General features: G+C 36.4%; 1 pseudogene across 1 annotated transcript; it reads right to left on the bottom strand.

Moving 5' to 3' along the window:
- Nucleotides 1-3,276: 3,276 nt before the first annotated feature.
- LOC311183337 (NAD(P)H pyrophosphatase NUDT13, mitochondrial-like) lies at nucleotides 3,277-4,115 on the bottom strand (annotated as a pseudogene). The gene has a single exon. The product of its transcript is annotated as an NAD(P)H pyrophosphatase NUDT13, mitochondrial-like (transcript).
- Between the last annotated feature and the right edge of the window lie 11,545 nt (nucleotides 4,116-15,660).

The following is a 15,660-nucleotide window of genomic DNA, read 5'->3' as shown; positions in this document are numbered from 1 at the left end:
AAAAATATCAGGTGGTTTCACTTATAGTAGGAAGACAGAGTAACCAAATACGATATCAGTGTAAAAATATAACAATATAAAACACAACAAAACAAAAACAGACAATTATAAATCAGAGACATACTGCAGGGGCAGAGGAAGGAGAGGGATCAGAAGGAGGGAGGGAGGAGCACAGGGGTCTACCACAGATGGTGCACTGGTGCATTGGTGACAGAAATTCTATGGGTACAATACCTGGGGTGGGGTAGGGGAAGCAAATATTGTTTAAAAATGAACAGCAATTTAAAAAATAAATTAAAAAAAAAGAAAGATTGGTAGAACTCACTTGTGAAGTGATCTGGTCTTGGACTTTGGATTTTGAGAAGAGCTTTGATCACTGTTCCAATTTCCTTGCTTGTGATTGATTGGCTCACGTTTTCTATTTCTTCCCATTCAACCTTGGATGATTGTATTATCCTAAAAATTTGTCATTCTTGCTAGTTCATTGAAAGGGTGTGTATGTTCATGGTAATATTTTATTATCCTTTGGATTTCTACAGTGCCTTTTGTATCATCCTTTTTCATTTCTTATACTATTTAGAGTTTTCTCACTTTTTTCTTAGTGAGCCTAGCTAGAGTTTTGTCTACTTTATTTTTCAAAGAACCAACTTTTGGTTTCATTGATCTGTTGGAGTGTCTTTTTGATTTCTATTTCATTTCTGCTCTAACTTTTATTATTTCTTTCCTTTACTGGCTTTTGTTGTTGTTGTTCTTCTTTTTCTAGTTCCTCAAGGTGAGAGATTAAGTTGTTTATTTGGGTTCTTTCTTTTTTCTTGATATGGACCTGTATAGCTACATTTTCTCACTTAGGTCTTCTGTTGCTGTGTCTCATAAATTCTGAAATTGTGTCCTCAATATAATTTGTCTCAAGATATTTATTTGATTTCTTCTTTGATTACCTCAATGATCCAGTCATCTTTTAATAATGTATATTCTGGTTCCACCCATTGCTCTCTTTTTGTAGTTGATTTCTAGTTCAATACCTTTCTGTTCAGAGAAGATACTTGGTATGATTCAATATTTATAAATTTATTGTTATTTATCTTGTGTCCCAGTTTGTTCTCAATTTTACTTTTTGGGGTACAGTGCCCTATAAACTTCTGTTAGACCCACATGGTCTGATTCTTTCTTTAAAGCAATTGTGGTCTTATTTATTTTCTAACTAGTGACTTCCCTATTGGTGTGAGTAGGATGTTAAAGTTTTCAACTATGTATGTATTTTCTCTGATGTCCGTTTTCAGAGTTTATATTAATTGCCTAATTTGTTTTCTTGGTTTTTTTTTTCAAGTAAATATTGATGTATTGTGTGTTTTACTGATATATTGTTTTCTTAATCATTATATAGTGTCCCTCCCTGTCACTTGTTACCTTTTATACCTGGAAGCCTATCTTAACTGATGAAAGTATAGCTGTCCCTACCTTCCTTTGGGTCTCATCTGCTTATAGAATTGTTTTCTAAACTTTTACTTCAGTCTTTGCTTATTATTGGAGCTTAAGTTTGTTTCCTGGAGATAGCAGAAGGTTAGATTCTTCTGTTTGGCAATCTAACTAGATGCTCTTTTTAATGGTGAATTCAGTCCATTTGCATTTAGAGTTACTATTGATATACAAAAGTCTATTACTAGCATTTTGCCCATAATTTTGTGTTTCTATGTATTTCCTTGTTAATTTCCTTGTGTTTGTTTCTTTTTTTGGGTTTAGATACGAAATCTTTTAATATTTCTTGAGGGGTTTGTGGTTATGATTTCCTTAAGTTTCTGTTTGTCTGAAAAGCCCTTCCTTTTCCCCTCATATTTGAAGGAGAGCTTTGCAAGATACAATATTCTTGGCTGGCAGTTTTTATCTTGTAGTATTTTGAATATGTCACTCCATTCTCTTTTTTTTGCTCCTGTTGTTTCTTCAGAGAAGTCTGATGTTATCATAGTTGGTGTTGCTTCTGTCTCATCAACTTCATTTTTCTTTCCTTCTCTTGGACTCTTGGAATTTTTACTACAGTATGCCTTGTTGCAGGTTTCATGTTGTTTAGGTAATTTGGGGTTCTTTTGGCTTCCTGTATTTGTATGTTTAGGAGTTTTTTTTTTCAATTTTGGAAGTCATCTATTATCTCTTTAAATATTTATTCCAATTTCCTTCTCTCTCCCTTCCCCTTCTGGGATTTCTATGATTCTTATATTTCCTTTCCTCATAGAGTCAGATAATCATTGAAGTGTCTCTTCACTTTAAAAAAAAAATTCCTTCCTCTCCTTTTCTATATTGGTTCTTTTCCCATTGCATCTTCATTTTGATCTATCCTTTTACTTCCACTGCTTTCGTCTGACTTTTTCATCTTTACCAAACTTTCTACATTCTGAAATTATATTATTTTCTTATTTAGAGTTTCAATTTAAATCTTCTGCTTGTTGATTATATTCCTCATAATGTTCATTTGCTTTTCTGAGTTGTCTTGCATATCTCTAATCTGTTTATTTTTGTTTTCCTTGTATTGTCCCATTTCTTTAATTTTTTTTATCATGGTAATTTTGCATTCTGTATCTGAGAAAAAGAAAAGCTCTTTCACGTCATTGTGGTTTGGTTTGGGGGATTTTTTTCCTCTCTCTGTAGTATATTGTTTCCCCGAGGACTTGTGTGGTCATTTTTATTTTTCTTTCTCACCACTGGTCCATGCTGCTACAGTTGGGTCTTCTTCTGGGTGTGTGCCTTTCTCCCACTGTTTTTGGAATTTGTCAGAGTGTGGTCTCAGTCACTGGGGCTTTGTAGGGTCTAGGATGGTGCTGAGTCATTCACTGTAGTAGGATGTTGGGTCTTATGCCTGCTTGAGGGAGTCAGTACCACAAGTATTGCCCCCTGAAGGCTGACCCAGTCTCCAGCTTACTCACTAGGGGTGGGCAGGCACTATTTTTCCTAATTCTGTGAAGAGAAAAAATAATTCAGTAGTGGGTTGAAATTTGTTATGTATTTTCAGTTCTAAAATACAAGTTTTATTCAAAATTATATCACTCATATTTTGGCAGTTAGCATTAACAAGCCACATGCCAAAGGATGTCCTCTTCCATTACTTACTAATGCTTCAACATTTCCTCTGATATTAACAATTGTCATCTTTTCAGTTTTTCTTCTTATATTGGCATTTGATTGCCTAATTAGGAGCTTTTGTTAACACTGCTGATAGTGGTATAGTAAATATAGTTCACCTTCTGTTTTGCCTTATTATGAGATTGGTGTGGAGATGGCCTTTTGTCACCTCCCCTTTATCAAATTATCTCTGATATGTCCCATGAGGATATCTGAAGGATCTAGATAGCATGATCTGAACGAAACAAGCAGGGTAGAATAGGTCTGTTTTTCTACCCATTCTTTATTCAATTGATGGGTATTGCTAACTTGGGGAGGGAAGCAACCAGAATGGGAAAGTCCCACTCTGTTACTGAATATATGGGTCATTTCTCTTCAAGGCTGATGCCACCTCATCATGATGTAACCAAGCAGGTGCCTCTAGTTCTCTCAAAGTTCACCTGGGTATGCCCTGGTTTCACTGATGCATCACAAGCAATGGTGAGTAAGCTATTAGGAAAGGGCCAGATCCAGGATGCAAAGTGCTACAATTGCTCTATTTCCAATCCCACCTCTTCCACAATTGTCCCTCTGTAAAGTCATTTCCATATTCTCATCTATATCACAAAAACCTGCCAAGGTGGGTTTCCTTCAGGAAAGGAATTCTAGTGGGTAAGGAGGCATGGAGTCCAATTTGATAACAGAGTGATCACCACAGGAGCCATCTGTGGAAAACAGATGATATTAGAAGGACAAACTTGCTGCCAGCCATTTTCTTCTTGGTTGGTTGCCCACTTTTGCTGCAGAACTGATGAGTATCCTGCTAATGGAGAAAGAACCTGAACCATGGATAGCAAGGAGGCGTCCTATGCTTTTAGCTGAAAGAGAGCTTTCCTTAGCTCAATGAAATATCCTTGTTGTGTTGACAACACCGTGCTGACAAACAGAAGTCTTGGAGCAGGCTGTATAATGCAGGATGGTGCTAAAGAGCAAGATCCTGGCCTTTTTATTTTTAGAATAGTCATACAGTATCAGTTGTGTGGGGAAGCAGAACAAAGAGAAAAGGGAGGGTGAAACTAGAAAATGTGCTGTGTAATCTGTAGCATCAGGAGTCTTGAGCCTGCATCTCAGGCACTTCTCATCTGCTTGATGACTCAGTATTATGATTGATATGAAGCCCTAGATCCCACGCCACTGTTTCAATCTTATCAGGGTTTCCACTGATAAGCTTCTGGGGTCCCTTGTCATACATCAGTCATCTGCTCCATGGGCATTCCTGGTCATACCTCATGATGCATACCCTTCCCAGAGTGATCAAGCTTTCTGCTCTTGATTGATTTGAAAGCACCTTGTAGGGTAGGGCTTTTATAACTGATTGCCTGGGCAGTCTGAAATTTCATAGGAATGCACAACTGTGGGTAACAAAAATGGTACCTAAACAGGCCACTTAGGATTAGCAGACCTACATATCCTTTGAGCTTTGTCTCCATTTCCAATTTCTTTAAGGAAATATCTATGGAAAAGGTGCTATTTAAACATAGATCCAGTGCAAATCATGCTTCATGCTGTTCAGAGCATCCAGTCAGTGCAAAATCTTCTATTCTTTGTATGTGCTGTCCAAATTCACCCAAAATTTTTTGAACTCTAATAGTCTGTGCTGGGGACCACATGTTGATGTTCGGGTATTTCTGAATCAAATGGCCCAGTTTATGAAAGTAGTAAAATCCTCCTATCTGCTGAGCTTTTTTACATGCATCATCATCTTTCTTCAGTTCAAATAAATACTGTGTCTTAGTGACATTGACAGTAGCCTATAGCATCAAAAAGATTTTATCCTGCAAGCAATTCCACAATACCGAGTGATAGTCAGATATCTGAATTCTATTGGGGGCACCTTACTAAACCTCAGGAACCAGCAAAACCTAGGAAATTCCAAATGATCTCAGAAAGTTCAGGGTATAGTATTTCCTTCTAAAATGTTGAACATCTTCATATTTTTGTTGTTGCTTATGCATTCAAATTAAGAAAGAATTTCCTCAGGTTCTGTGTTTTCATGACAAGAGCTCATAAAAATGACATAATGGAGGCATTAGTTTTGTTCCTAATGAATGTAAATATGATCACATTGATTGCTTCAACAGCACTTGTATTTATTTTATAAATTAACCAAGACTTACCCTCAAAAGGTATATTCCTTCTTCTTAGTATCCCTTCCTTAAAGGAAATGTAAATGACTGAGCCAAATACCAGCCCTGAAAATGCTTCTGAAAATTTACTTTTAATGCCCATTAGTATCTAAACTCATTTTAAGTCAGGGAAGATATTAAAGGAAAAGCAATATGGATTCATTTATAATGAGCCCCTTGCTTTAGGAAATCATTAACTTTGGAATGATTAGGGTGATTAGGGTGAGTAAATTTCTCCTTAAAATAGCTAACATCTAAGGAGAATTATGGGCTGGATAAAAAAGTACTAGTTCTGAGAGCGCAGACATAAGCGGAGATTTAATATATGCATAATTAGACAGTAGAGCCAGGAAGGTAGTAAAACCTAGTTTGAGCCTTTCTGAAAAACCAAATACTATTTTATTTGCATAAACGCACATAAATTTAATAGAGTTCTTAAGACTTTTTTTTTTATTTGGACTACCTCTTTTGGATTTTGCTATACATGTAGTTTTTTCACTGACTGCACTTTGCCTATCTCTTTGTTATCCTCCTTAAGTGATACTGTCTATGAGCTGTCTTGGTTACATGCTTCTTATAGAAAGAGGATTTCTTCTTTGAATTCTGTTTATTTTGTTACTAATGATGGACTGCACTGGGTAATACATAACAAATTTTAAGAGGCCACCTCCATCAATTTCCCATAAATAGATGAAGGCCTAAACACTCTAGTCCCATGACTGCCCATTTGTACTAATTCTGCCTTCTGTAGTCCCATTGGATGCTAAACATGTGATCTTGGCCACCCAGGGGAACAAAGACTCCTAAATTCTATAAGCTATTCATGGCACAGTCCCAAATGACAAAGGATCATTGCCCGTTGAATGTCATGTGGCATCAGGCACCTTGAGAAATAATGTTTTGTTCTGCTTTCTTTCTACCTTTTATTGTTGGTTGTGACTCCATTGTATTTTTTATTATTGTTGTTGTTGTTGTTATTGCTTGTGTTCCTCCCAGAGGGAACACAATGAAACACGATGTCTGTAGTTTTGCTTGAAACAATTTGGTTTGATTTCATATTTAACTGATCCTTTTGTAATTTTCCAGGGTGGGAGAAATTTTCTGAAAAAGTAACATGTAACAAAGATAAATATAAGTCCTGTCAATCAAGTAAGATCTAATCAGTTGCCAATCATGATGATTAAAGACATTAAATTACAATGATGTTTGGGGAGGATTAGGCATTGAATCTCTCATAATGTCATGTCTGACTACCATAAGCAACAAAAAATACTTACTTGCTAAATTGCCCCCTAAATATATTGTGTTCTAAAATCATTTGCATGTTCTATATGAAATCTAAGTAATCTAGCAACCATAGTAAATATCAAGATAAAACAGAAGTAAGAGTATAAGGAAAAATTTCCCTTACAGCTCTTCCCCTTCACTCCCTCCCTTCTTTTGCCCTCCCTCCCCAGGTATGGTTGGAGAAAATCTATTGGAGCAACTGTAGATAAATATTGACCTTCCCAGGTTTCTCAACTGTGATTAATGCAATGTTGGGGGCCTTGGTTTTATATCCAAAAATGATGTTTTTCAGTAGAAAACATGGTTTCCTGTGCATGATAAATTTGACAAATTATACCTGTGCAAAGCACTATATTGGGCATACTATTTCTGTGCATGCAGTAAGGCAAGTTCGCACATTTTCCTGGGAATGTTAAAATTTCAGCTGAGTGCATTCTACACTGTTTATGCTTGCGCAGGTGTAGTTATACTACAAGCATTGTCAGAAGGGATGCATGCATTGTGTGTGTGTGTGTGTGTGTTTGAGGGGAAATTTTATTCTTTAAGAAGAAACTGTTAGATGCTTCTCACCGAGTTGTTTTATTGATCATGGTGGGCTCCTTTGTGATAAAGTTAGAGCTTAGTTAAGGAGAAATATTTCTCATAACACAATAACTGTGCAGTCAAATCAGGGACCACCGATAGGTCTGAGTTTCTCTGGAAACTTTGTTACTGCTTCAGGGTCTAAGAATGTTGGCGAATCACTGGCACATTTGGCAACTTTAATTATGCAGCAGTCAGCTGGCCTAAAATTGTACCAGCCTATTCTATCTCAAGAAAAATATGTTCTATATTAAGCCACTTTTTTTTTAAAGGTTGAATTTTGGCTTTTTTTTTAAGATTTATTTATTTTTATTTATACAAGCACTGGGTACAGTCAGAAGTGTGGGAGGGTGAGAGAATTCACCAGAGCCAGAGCAGGGAACAGAACAGGCAGACTGACGAAATACACTGCTGAAGGAAGCAGCGAGAGAGACAGGAGAGGTCTGTCGCGCCATGTGGGACCCTCGCCGGTGGCTGGGGATCGAACTGGTGCTGCAGAGGCTGTGGGCAGCTTCGCAGCCCAGTGCTCAATCTCTGCGCCACCGGGGAGGCCCTATATTAAGCCACTTTTAACTGAGTTGAACACCTTTATCATTCTCATCCTTAGCACATAATAGTAGTTTTTGTATTTATGTAAAATAATTATTAAATACTTAAAAATACTTAAAATATACATAACACTTATATTCAAGGATATGAAGATAATGTGAAGAAAATGAAAACCAGGAAACTGCTATATTATTTTTCATTTTTATTTCTTTTTCAGAAATTGTGTAAGAAGCGACTTTTACAAATGCTTTTGGATGCAAACTGGTTATTTTGTAAATAATAAGAAAAATTTTAATAGAGGGAATTTAATACCTTATGAAAATAAAATCACAAAATATTTTAGGTCGAGTAGAACTTTAAAAGAACATGTCCAATTTTTTTTTTATTGGTACTTTTATTTTGAATTCTATTCCCAAAGAATTCAAGGTAGAGTCTACTTCAGAGAAAAATCTGAGGAATGCTAGAGGGCACAAATTAAGAGTGCTCCTAAAGTGTTTTCCTATTAAAGATCCATGGGTTGATGAAAAAAACACTCTTCTAGGTATTTGCATTACAATGTCAGAGAAATAACCTCATGTCCCTGTGACTATGTCTCTTAGATTTTCAGGGGTTTTCAGTTAGGAAAAGGATGCCATCTTTTTCATATTATGCTATATGTCATTCATATATCTAAATCTGGATTTCCATTTGGCCCTTGATTCCTAACTCTGATCTGTACTTGTTGATACCAATTGGAGATCAAGACATGGAAGGACAGTAACTGGCTTTTTATTCTCTTGTATCTTTAATTGGAATTTTATGACATGAATGCATCTTGAGAAATAATAATTTCAAAGTTTAACCTTGCCTACATTTCTGCCAAATATTAAGCATTTTACCAGTTGATGCTATTTGTTATTTTATCTAGATTTTGATTTTTAAACACACCTTAAAATTTCAGGTGTTATAAAAATAGTGACCTCAAATTATAAAGTCACTGAAGAAAAAATAGACTAACCATCCAGAACATCAACATCAGAGACATCTTTGGGAATCAGTCTCCAATTTATTTTTGCAAGGGGAGCAAAAATAAATACAAATAAGTGATAATATATTAAACTAAAAAGCTTCTGCATAGCTAAAGAAGCTATGAGTAATACAGACACTCTACTGAATGGGAGGAAATATTTGCACATAATATATATTGCAAAGGGCCAATATCCAATGTATATAAAGAACTTATACAACTCAACAAGAAGGAAACAACTTAATTAAAAAATTATCAGAAGAACTAAATAGACACTTCTAAAAAGAAGACATATAGATGACCAATAGCACATGAAAAAATGGTCATCATCATTTATCATCAAGGAAATTCAAATCAAAAACATAATGATATACCATCATTCCTGTAAGAATGATCCATATCAAAAAGATCAGAAACAGCAGGTTTGGTGAGGGAATGGAGAACAAAGGAATCCTTGTCCACTGTGGGAAGGACTGTAGAGTGATATTGCCCCTAAGGAAAACAGTATAGCATTTTCTCAACACATTAAAAATAGATTTTCCATATGATTGAGCAATTCCACTCCCTGGTATCTATTAGAAGAATACAAAAGCACTAAATCAAAAAGATAGGTACACTCCTATGTTTTTTACAATAGCCAAGTTATGGAAATAACCTAAGTGATTCATGAAAGATGAATGAACACAGAAACCATGGGACATATATGCAATGGAATATGATTCAGTTATTTTAAAAAGGTGGAAAATTGCCATTTGCAGCTACATGGATGGAACTTCAGGATATTATGCTAAGTGTAATAAGTCAGAAGGAGATAGATAAATACCAGGTGATTTGTTGAATGTGAAGAAAGGAAAATTATAGAATATGAAGAAACAAAGCAAAGTAATAGACAAAACAAATCCTGAATATATGCCTGCAGAATTGAGGCTACTATTTGGTACAGCTTGGGAAGCAAAGGGGTACGGGATCCCAATGCTTTAAATTGGTGGATATGGGTATTTTGGTTCTGGGCATGGTATAGTAAATACAGCTAAAGAGGTATGAGCCCCTAAATCACATATTGTGCTGTGAACCAATATTACCTCAAATAATGTTACAAAAAGCCATAAATTATTCCCTCAACATAGAGATTCATGAAAAAATATTCTTCATACCTTCTCATTATTAGAGAAAGCCAAATTAAACCGTAGTGAGATTTCATGTCATATATATTATAGTATTATGAAAAAGAGATGAAATAGTAAATATTGCTGAGAATGTGGAAAAAGGGGAATGTTGTGAATGTAATTTGACAGAACTGCTATGTAAAATAGTATTGAGGGTAATGAAAAATTGAAAATAAAACAACCATATGATTTATTTCTCTATTATTCTTTATCCTTTTATTCAAGAGTTCATGTTGTTTTTTCTTCTCATGTAGAATGCCTTTCAACATTTTTTGTAGGCTGGGTCTGGTAGTGTTAAACTATTGTTTGTTCATTGGAAAAAATCTTTATTCATCAAATGATGGTTTTGCAAGATATAGTGTTCTTGGCTGGTGATTTTTATCCTTTAGAATTTTATCTCTTATCTTCCACTCTCTGCTAGCCTGAAGAGATTCTGTAGAGGTCTATGATGATAGCTTATATGAATAACATTTGTATGTTTCATATTTTTTCCCTTGGAAGAATTTAGTATTTTTTATCATTGATTTTTGGTAAATTAATGATGATATGACTTTTCACTTTTAGAAACTTAGGTGTTCCATCTTAGAATTCTGCAGCTAGTTCTTTCTTAGGTCTGGGAAGTTCTCAGCTGCTATTTCTTTGAATGGACCTTTGATTCCTTTTTCTCTCTGTTCTTTTGGTATACCTGTATCCTTATGTTTCTTCTTCCAGTGGATTCTAGTAATTGCAGAATTTCTTCATTTTTCCTAATTCTTTTTTCTTGCTCCTCTTCCAGTTGGATCGTTACTGAAATACTCTGCTCAATTTCACTGATTCTTTCCTCTGCAAGATTGAGCTGACTTTTTATTTCCCCTAAGAAAAGAAAAAAACAAAAACAAAAACAAAATTATCCACTATCACCACTACTGTTCAACATAGTTTTGGAAATCTGATCCAGAGCATCCTCTGCAGCATGAGTTCAATCCCCAGCCAGCCAGGGAGCTGACCCACAGGGCTCAGTTGACCTCTCCTGTCTCATCCACTGCACTCCTCAGCAGTGTATTTTCAGTCAGTCTGCCTGTTTGACCCGACCCGCGGGATTCGTAGGCACGAAAAGAGAAGGGCTGAGGATTGAAATGAGGGGCTTGAGACAACTTGACGCCAGTGTTTGCTTCTTTATTTTTCCTTTACCTTTCTTTTACTTTTCACTGTCTTTCTACCTTCCCTGACCTTCTCTCTGCTCCTCTCGCGGTAACCTCTCGCAATGACCTCTCAACCTTCTCGTGGTTCTCTTCTTATACCCTGGTAGCTCCTCCCATCGTACCTCCCAGTCCCATTTGATTAACAGGAAACACCTGTGGTTTCTCAGCAGGCGAAAAGGTAAAGCGAAACTTAATTAATGGCATGTGTGTTGCGCAACACGGCGCATGCTCCAGGCGGCTCCAGACACCTGTTCTGTTCCCCATTCTCTCTCTGGTGAATCCTCTCACCCTCTTGTGCCTCTGGCCTGTACCCAAATTCTTGTATGCATAAATAAATAAATATTTTAAAAATACATTGAAATATCTGGGAATAAACTTAAGAAAGGAACTGAAGGATGTTTGCAGTGAAAATTGAAAGATACTATTGGAGGAAACAAAATAAATCACAAGGATATGCAAGGATAGCTTGTGTTCATGGAATAAAAGAATAAACACTGTTAAAATCACCTAATGCCAGTCACAGATGCAGTGGCATACTTATTTAAATATCAACAATATTCTTCAAGGAAATAGGAAAAAAAATATCCTAAAATTTGTATGGTACCACCTAAGATCCCAAATAGCCAAAGCAGTCCTGAGAGAAATGAAGTAAAATTGAAACATTATACTCCCTATCTTCAGACTATATTACACAACAGTAACCAAAACAGTATAGTATTGGAACAAAACAGAAACACAGACCAATGGAAAATAACAGAGAACCCAGATGTAAACGCACATAAATATGGACACATCCATACATTGGATAAAAGAAACACTCCTCAACAAATGGTGTTGGGTAACTTGGACAGCCATATACCAAAAAAAAAAAAAAATTCTAGATCCTTACTTAACTTCATCCACAATATTTAATTAAAATGGAGTAAAGAGGGCCTCCACGGTGGCGCAGCAGGTTGAGCGCCGTGCTGTGAAGCTGTCCACAGTCTCTGCAGTGTGGGTTCGATTCCTGGCCGGCCAGGGAGAAACCTACATGGCGCAGCAGACCTCTCCTGCCTTGCCTGCTGCTCCCCTCATTAGTGTCCTTGGTCCCTCTGCCTGTTCTGCTCTCCACTTTGTTTCTGGTGAATTCTCTCACCCTCCCACACCTTTGACCTGTACCCCAGTTCTTGTATAAATAAATTTAAAAATCTTAAAAAAATGGAGTAAAGATTATGGGACTATGTCAAACTTAGAAAAACATGTTGTATCTCAAAAAAGAAAAAAAAAACTTACTATAAAACCAGAAGCTAACCTATGGACTGGGAGAGGATATTTATATATTACATATCTTATAATTCAACAACAACAAAACCAAAAAAAAAGCTAGTCAAAAATGGGCAGAATACTCAAATACTCAAAAAGACTCAAAAAAGACTCAGGAAAATTCAAATGGCCTAGAGGCACATGACAAAATGCTCATCATTACGTTTTATGAGGGATATATGTAGGGTAGAAATGTTTTTCAGGCTTTTCTGCTCTCCCACCATTAGGATTGCTCTGCCTGATGGGGTACCTGCAGTTGTTACATTGTTGCAAACTGTCTGATTTACTTCTGGGGGCCATGGGAGGAGTATTGAGATAGTCACCAAGAGAAGCAAAAGCAGGAGAGAGTCAGGAGAGGGAAGGGGAGAAAGAAAGCCAGAAGAGAGAGAGAGAAGCCCAGAGTGAAGACTTGTTGGGGGCTTGGAGGTCTGTTGGCCTCCTGGCCCCCGGCACCCCTGCCTGCTATGTATCTGTTTGCCACACTACATGTAAAGCTCAATAAAAGCCTGAGAAAGCCACCAAGAGCTCCAGGACTCCTCCTTTACCCCATCTGCCAAATCATAGAAAACCTGTTCTGTCCCCATCCTGCCTCTACAATATACAAATCAAAACCACTTTCTATATATCGCTTTACCCCTGTGAGAATGAACTGACAAAATCATAGGTTGGTGAGCATGTGGAGAAAAAGGAATACTCATCCATTTGGTGGGAATGTAATTTGGTGCAGCCTCTATGTAATAAAGATTCCTCAAAAAAAGAAAAATGAAATATATGATCCCTGCAATGCTACTGTTAGGTATTTACCCAAAGAATGTGAAAGCTAATACAAAAAGATTTGTTCAGTCATATGTTCATAAGAAGCATTATTCACAATAACCAAGACATGGAACCAATCTAAATGTTCATATACAAATGACTGGATAAAAAATTATGGAATACACATTCAATAGAATACTACTCAGCTATTAAAAATGATGAAATAGTGCCTATAGGAATGAAGTGGATGGATCTTGAGATCATCAGGCTAAGTGAAATAGGCCATAAAATGAAAGATATTTAACAGGTGATCTCATTCATTTATGGAATACAAATAACCAAAGAGACTGTTCTCTAGGGTAGTCTTACAATCACAGACTGCACAAGTTGGGAGCTTAAAGGAAGCTCAAAGTTTATTTAGGGCAGAGGGAGGTGCTTCTCCTAGCTGCTAAGACCAGACAGTAGTGGCCTGGGTTCATCTTACTCAGCAGATGTCATCTTCCCAGGTGGAAATCCTGGAAGGTACAATAGAGTACTATGGAGATGTGCAGATGCCTCTCCCAACTCCCAAAACCAGCCCTCAGCAATTTGGCTGCCCTTTGTTCAACAGACAATGTTCTGTGGGAAGTTTGCACTTTTCAGGCTGTGAAAACCAGTGGAAATTAATAATTGAAGCAAGGTTTCTGAGGTTAAGAGGGAAGGGGGAGGGAGAAAGGATCAAAAGTGATATAAGGGATAGTGATGGGGAACAAAAAGTAAGAACACAGCCATGAAGCCTAGTGAGTAGAGACTGATATAGGAATAAGGGAAAAACACTATATAGTATGGCAGTGAAGAGTCAGCGGATAAGATGCATAAGAGTCCTTTGAATAGTCCAAATGGAGGATAACCACCACACATCAATTTTTAATGGAGGGGTAATAAAGGAATAAAAGACAAGTGAAGCATTAGAAAAAGCAAACAACATGGACTGTTCTTTCCTGAGGGTAGAATGGCAAGGGAAAGTAAAAAATTTGGAGAATACACAGTATTAGGGGATGTGTATTGTATTGATAGATGTCACATTGACAAACGTTAGTGTAATAAACAGGGCCATAAATTTATTCATCAAAGTATATTTATTGTTTTCTTAAATCATTGTTCTTTTTTGTGCAATTAATACTTCATTTTTCCTCCCAGGTGCAGTCCTCATAGTTCTCCTACCACCATAGCACCCGTGATCCATTACCATAGTCCCTTGTGCTCTTCCCTCCCCTGTTTAGACCCCGTTCTCTCCCCATCCCCTGCTGTGTTCCTCAGGTCTATGGTCAGCTCAAAATTTTTGTCTTTTTTCCCTGGCCCTTTGTATGGTTTCCCTATCTTCCTTCTATAAGAGAATCCATCCAATATTTCTCTTTTTCCTTCCAACTTATTTTGCTTAACATAATCAACAGGGTCATAAATTTAGAAAAAACATAGACCAAATGGTAAATAAAAATAGAAATAGCTGAATGTTGTTCATATGGAGGTCTTTTGAAATTTATGATAGTTTAGAGTGTATGGAAATAAGCTAAGTTATTGAATGGTTGAAATGTAAGGAATTGGAGTCACATCTATTTCTGTGTATTTCTGGGTCAGTATAAGCAAAAAAAGACTGTGTGCATTTGTCTTTAATTTGGTTGTATGAAAATCTACCTTTCCCCCCTAATCCGGTGGTTTCATAAATATCAATTTAGTGGGATGTTGTTTTCTGCACTTTGTGTATTCTCCCAGAGGAAATGTTTAACATGAGGTTTTATTTAGAAAGGTAGTGAAAAGTCAGTGTGATATATTGTGGAAGTGAGTGGGAGAACTATCTCTAAATAAAAATTTTAAAGCAACATTTTCTTGGGCATATTTTATTATATAACCTGTCAGACAGCCTCAGTGTTGAATAGTCAGAATTTAAAGACCATTAACAGCTTTAAATGTTAATGTGCCTTGCACTTTTTTGGGCAACCAAATTATTAGTATTCAACTAGTGTTATTATTCTTTAACAGGAAAAGAAATATCTCTCATTTTCATCCTAATACTCAGTAGTGTTGTTAATTATGTCACTGATCTTGCTACAACTGCTGCACTTGACATCTAGTAAATCTTATTCTAAATTGGTTTGTAGTCGAATTTTGAAAAGGATCAATAGATTCATTTATGCTGACTCTCAGCCTCTTACTGAAACGTGCCTGTACATGCAAAGAATGAGATTACCAGATTTGAATCACAACCTCTTGACTGTCTCAGAAACAGCAGTATTTCTAGAATGCTGCATAACAAATGAAGAATTAGATCAGGAGTACTGGTCAACCTCAGCTCTCCCATCTGTGCCTAATCTGCAGCAACAAGTAGATGAGACGTTGATTCTCCCACCATTAGAAAACTCATTTATTTGAATTTCTCAGCCTCAGGAACAAACCCTTAAACACCACCATTATAAATGATAATGATAATAAAAATAATGATAAAATGCAGTGTCATGTTAATTACACAGTTATAATTTCAAATCAGAGAAATTATATTAGTAGGTTAACCTTTCAAA

The sequence above is a fragment of the Talpa europaea genome (assembly GCF_964194135.1).
Source record: "Talpa europaea genome assembly, chromosome: 13".
In the NCBI taxonomy this organism is placed as follows: Eukaryota; Metazoa; Chordata; class Mammalia; order Eulipotyphla; family Talpidae; genus Talpa; species Talpa europaea.
This window is presented reverse-complemented; position numbering and strand designations above follow the sequence as displayed.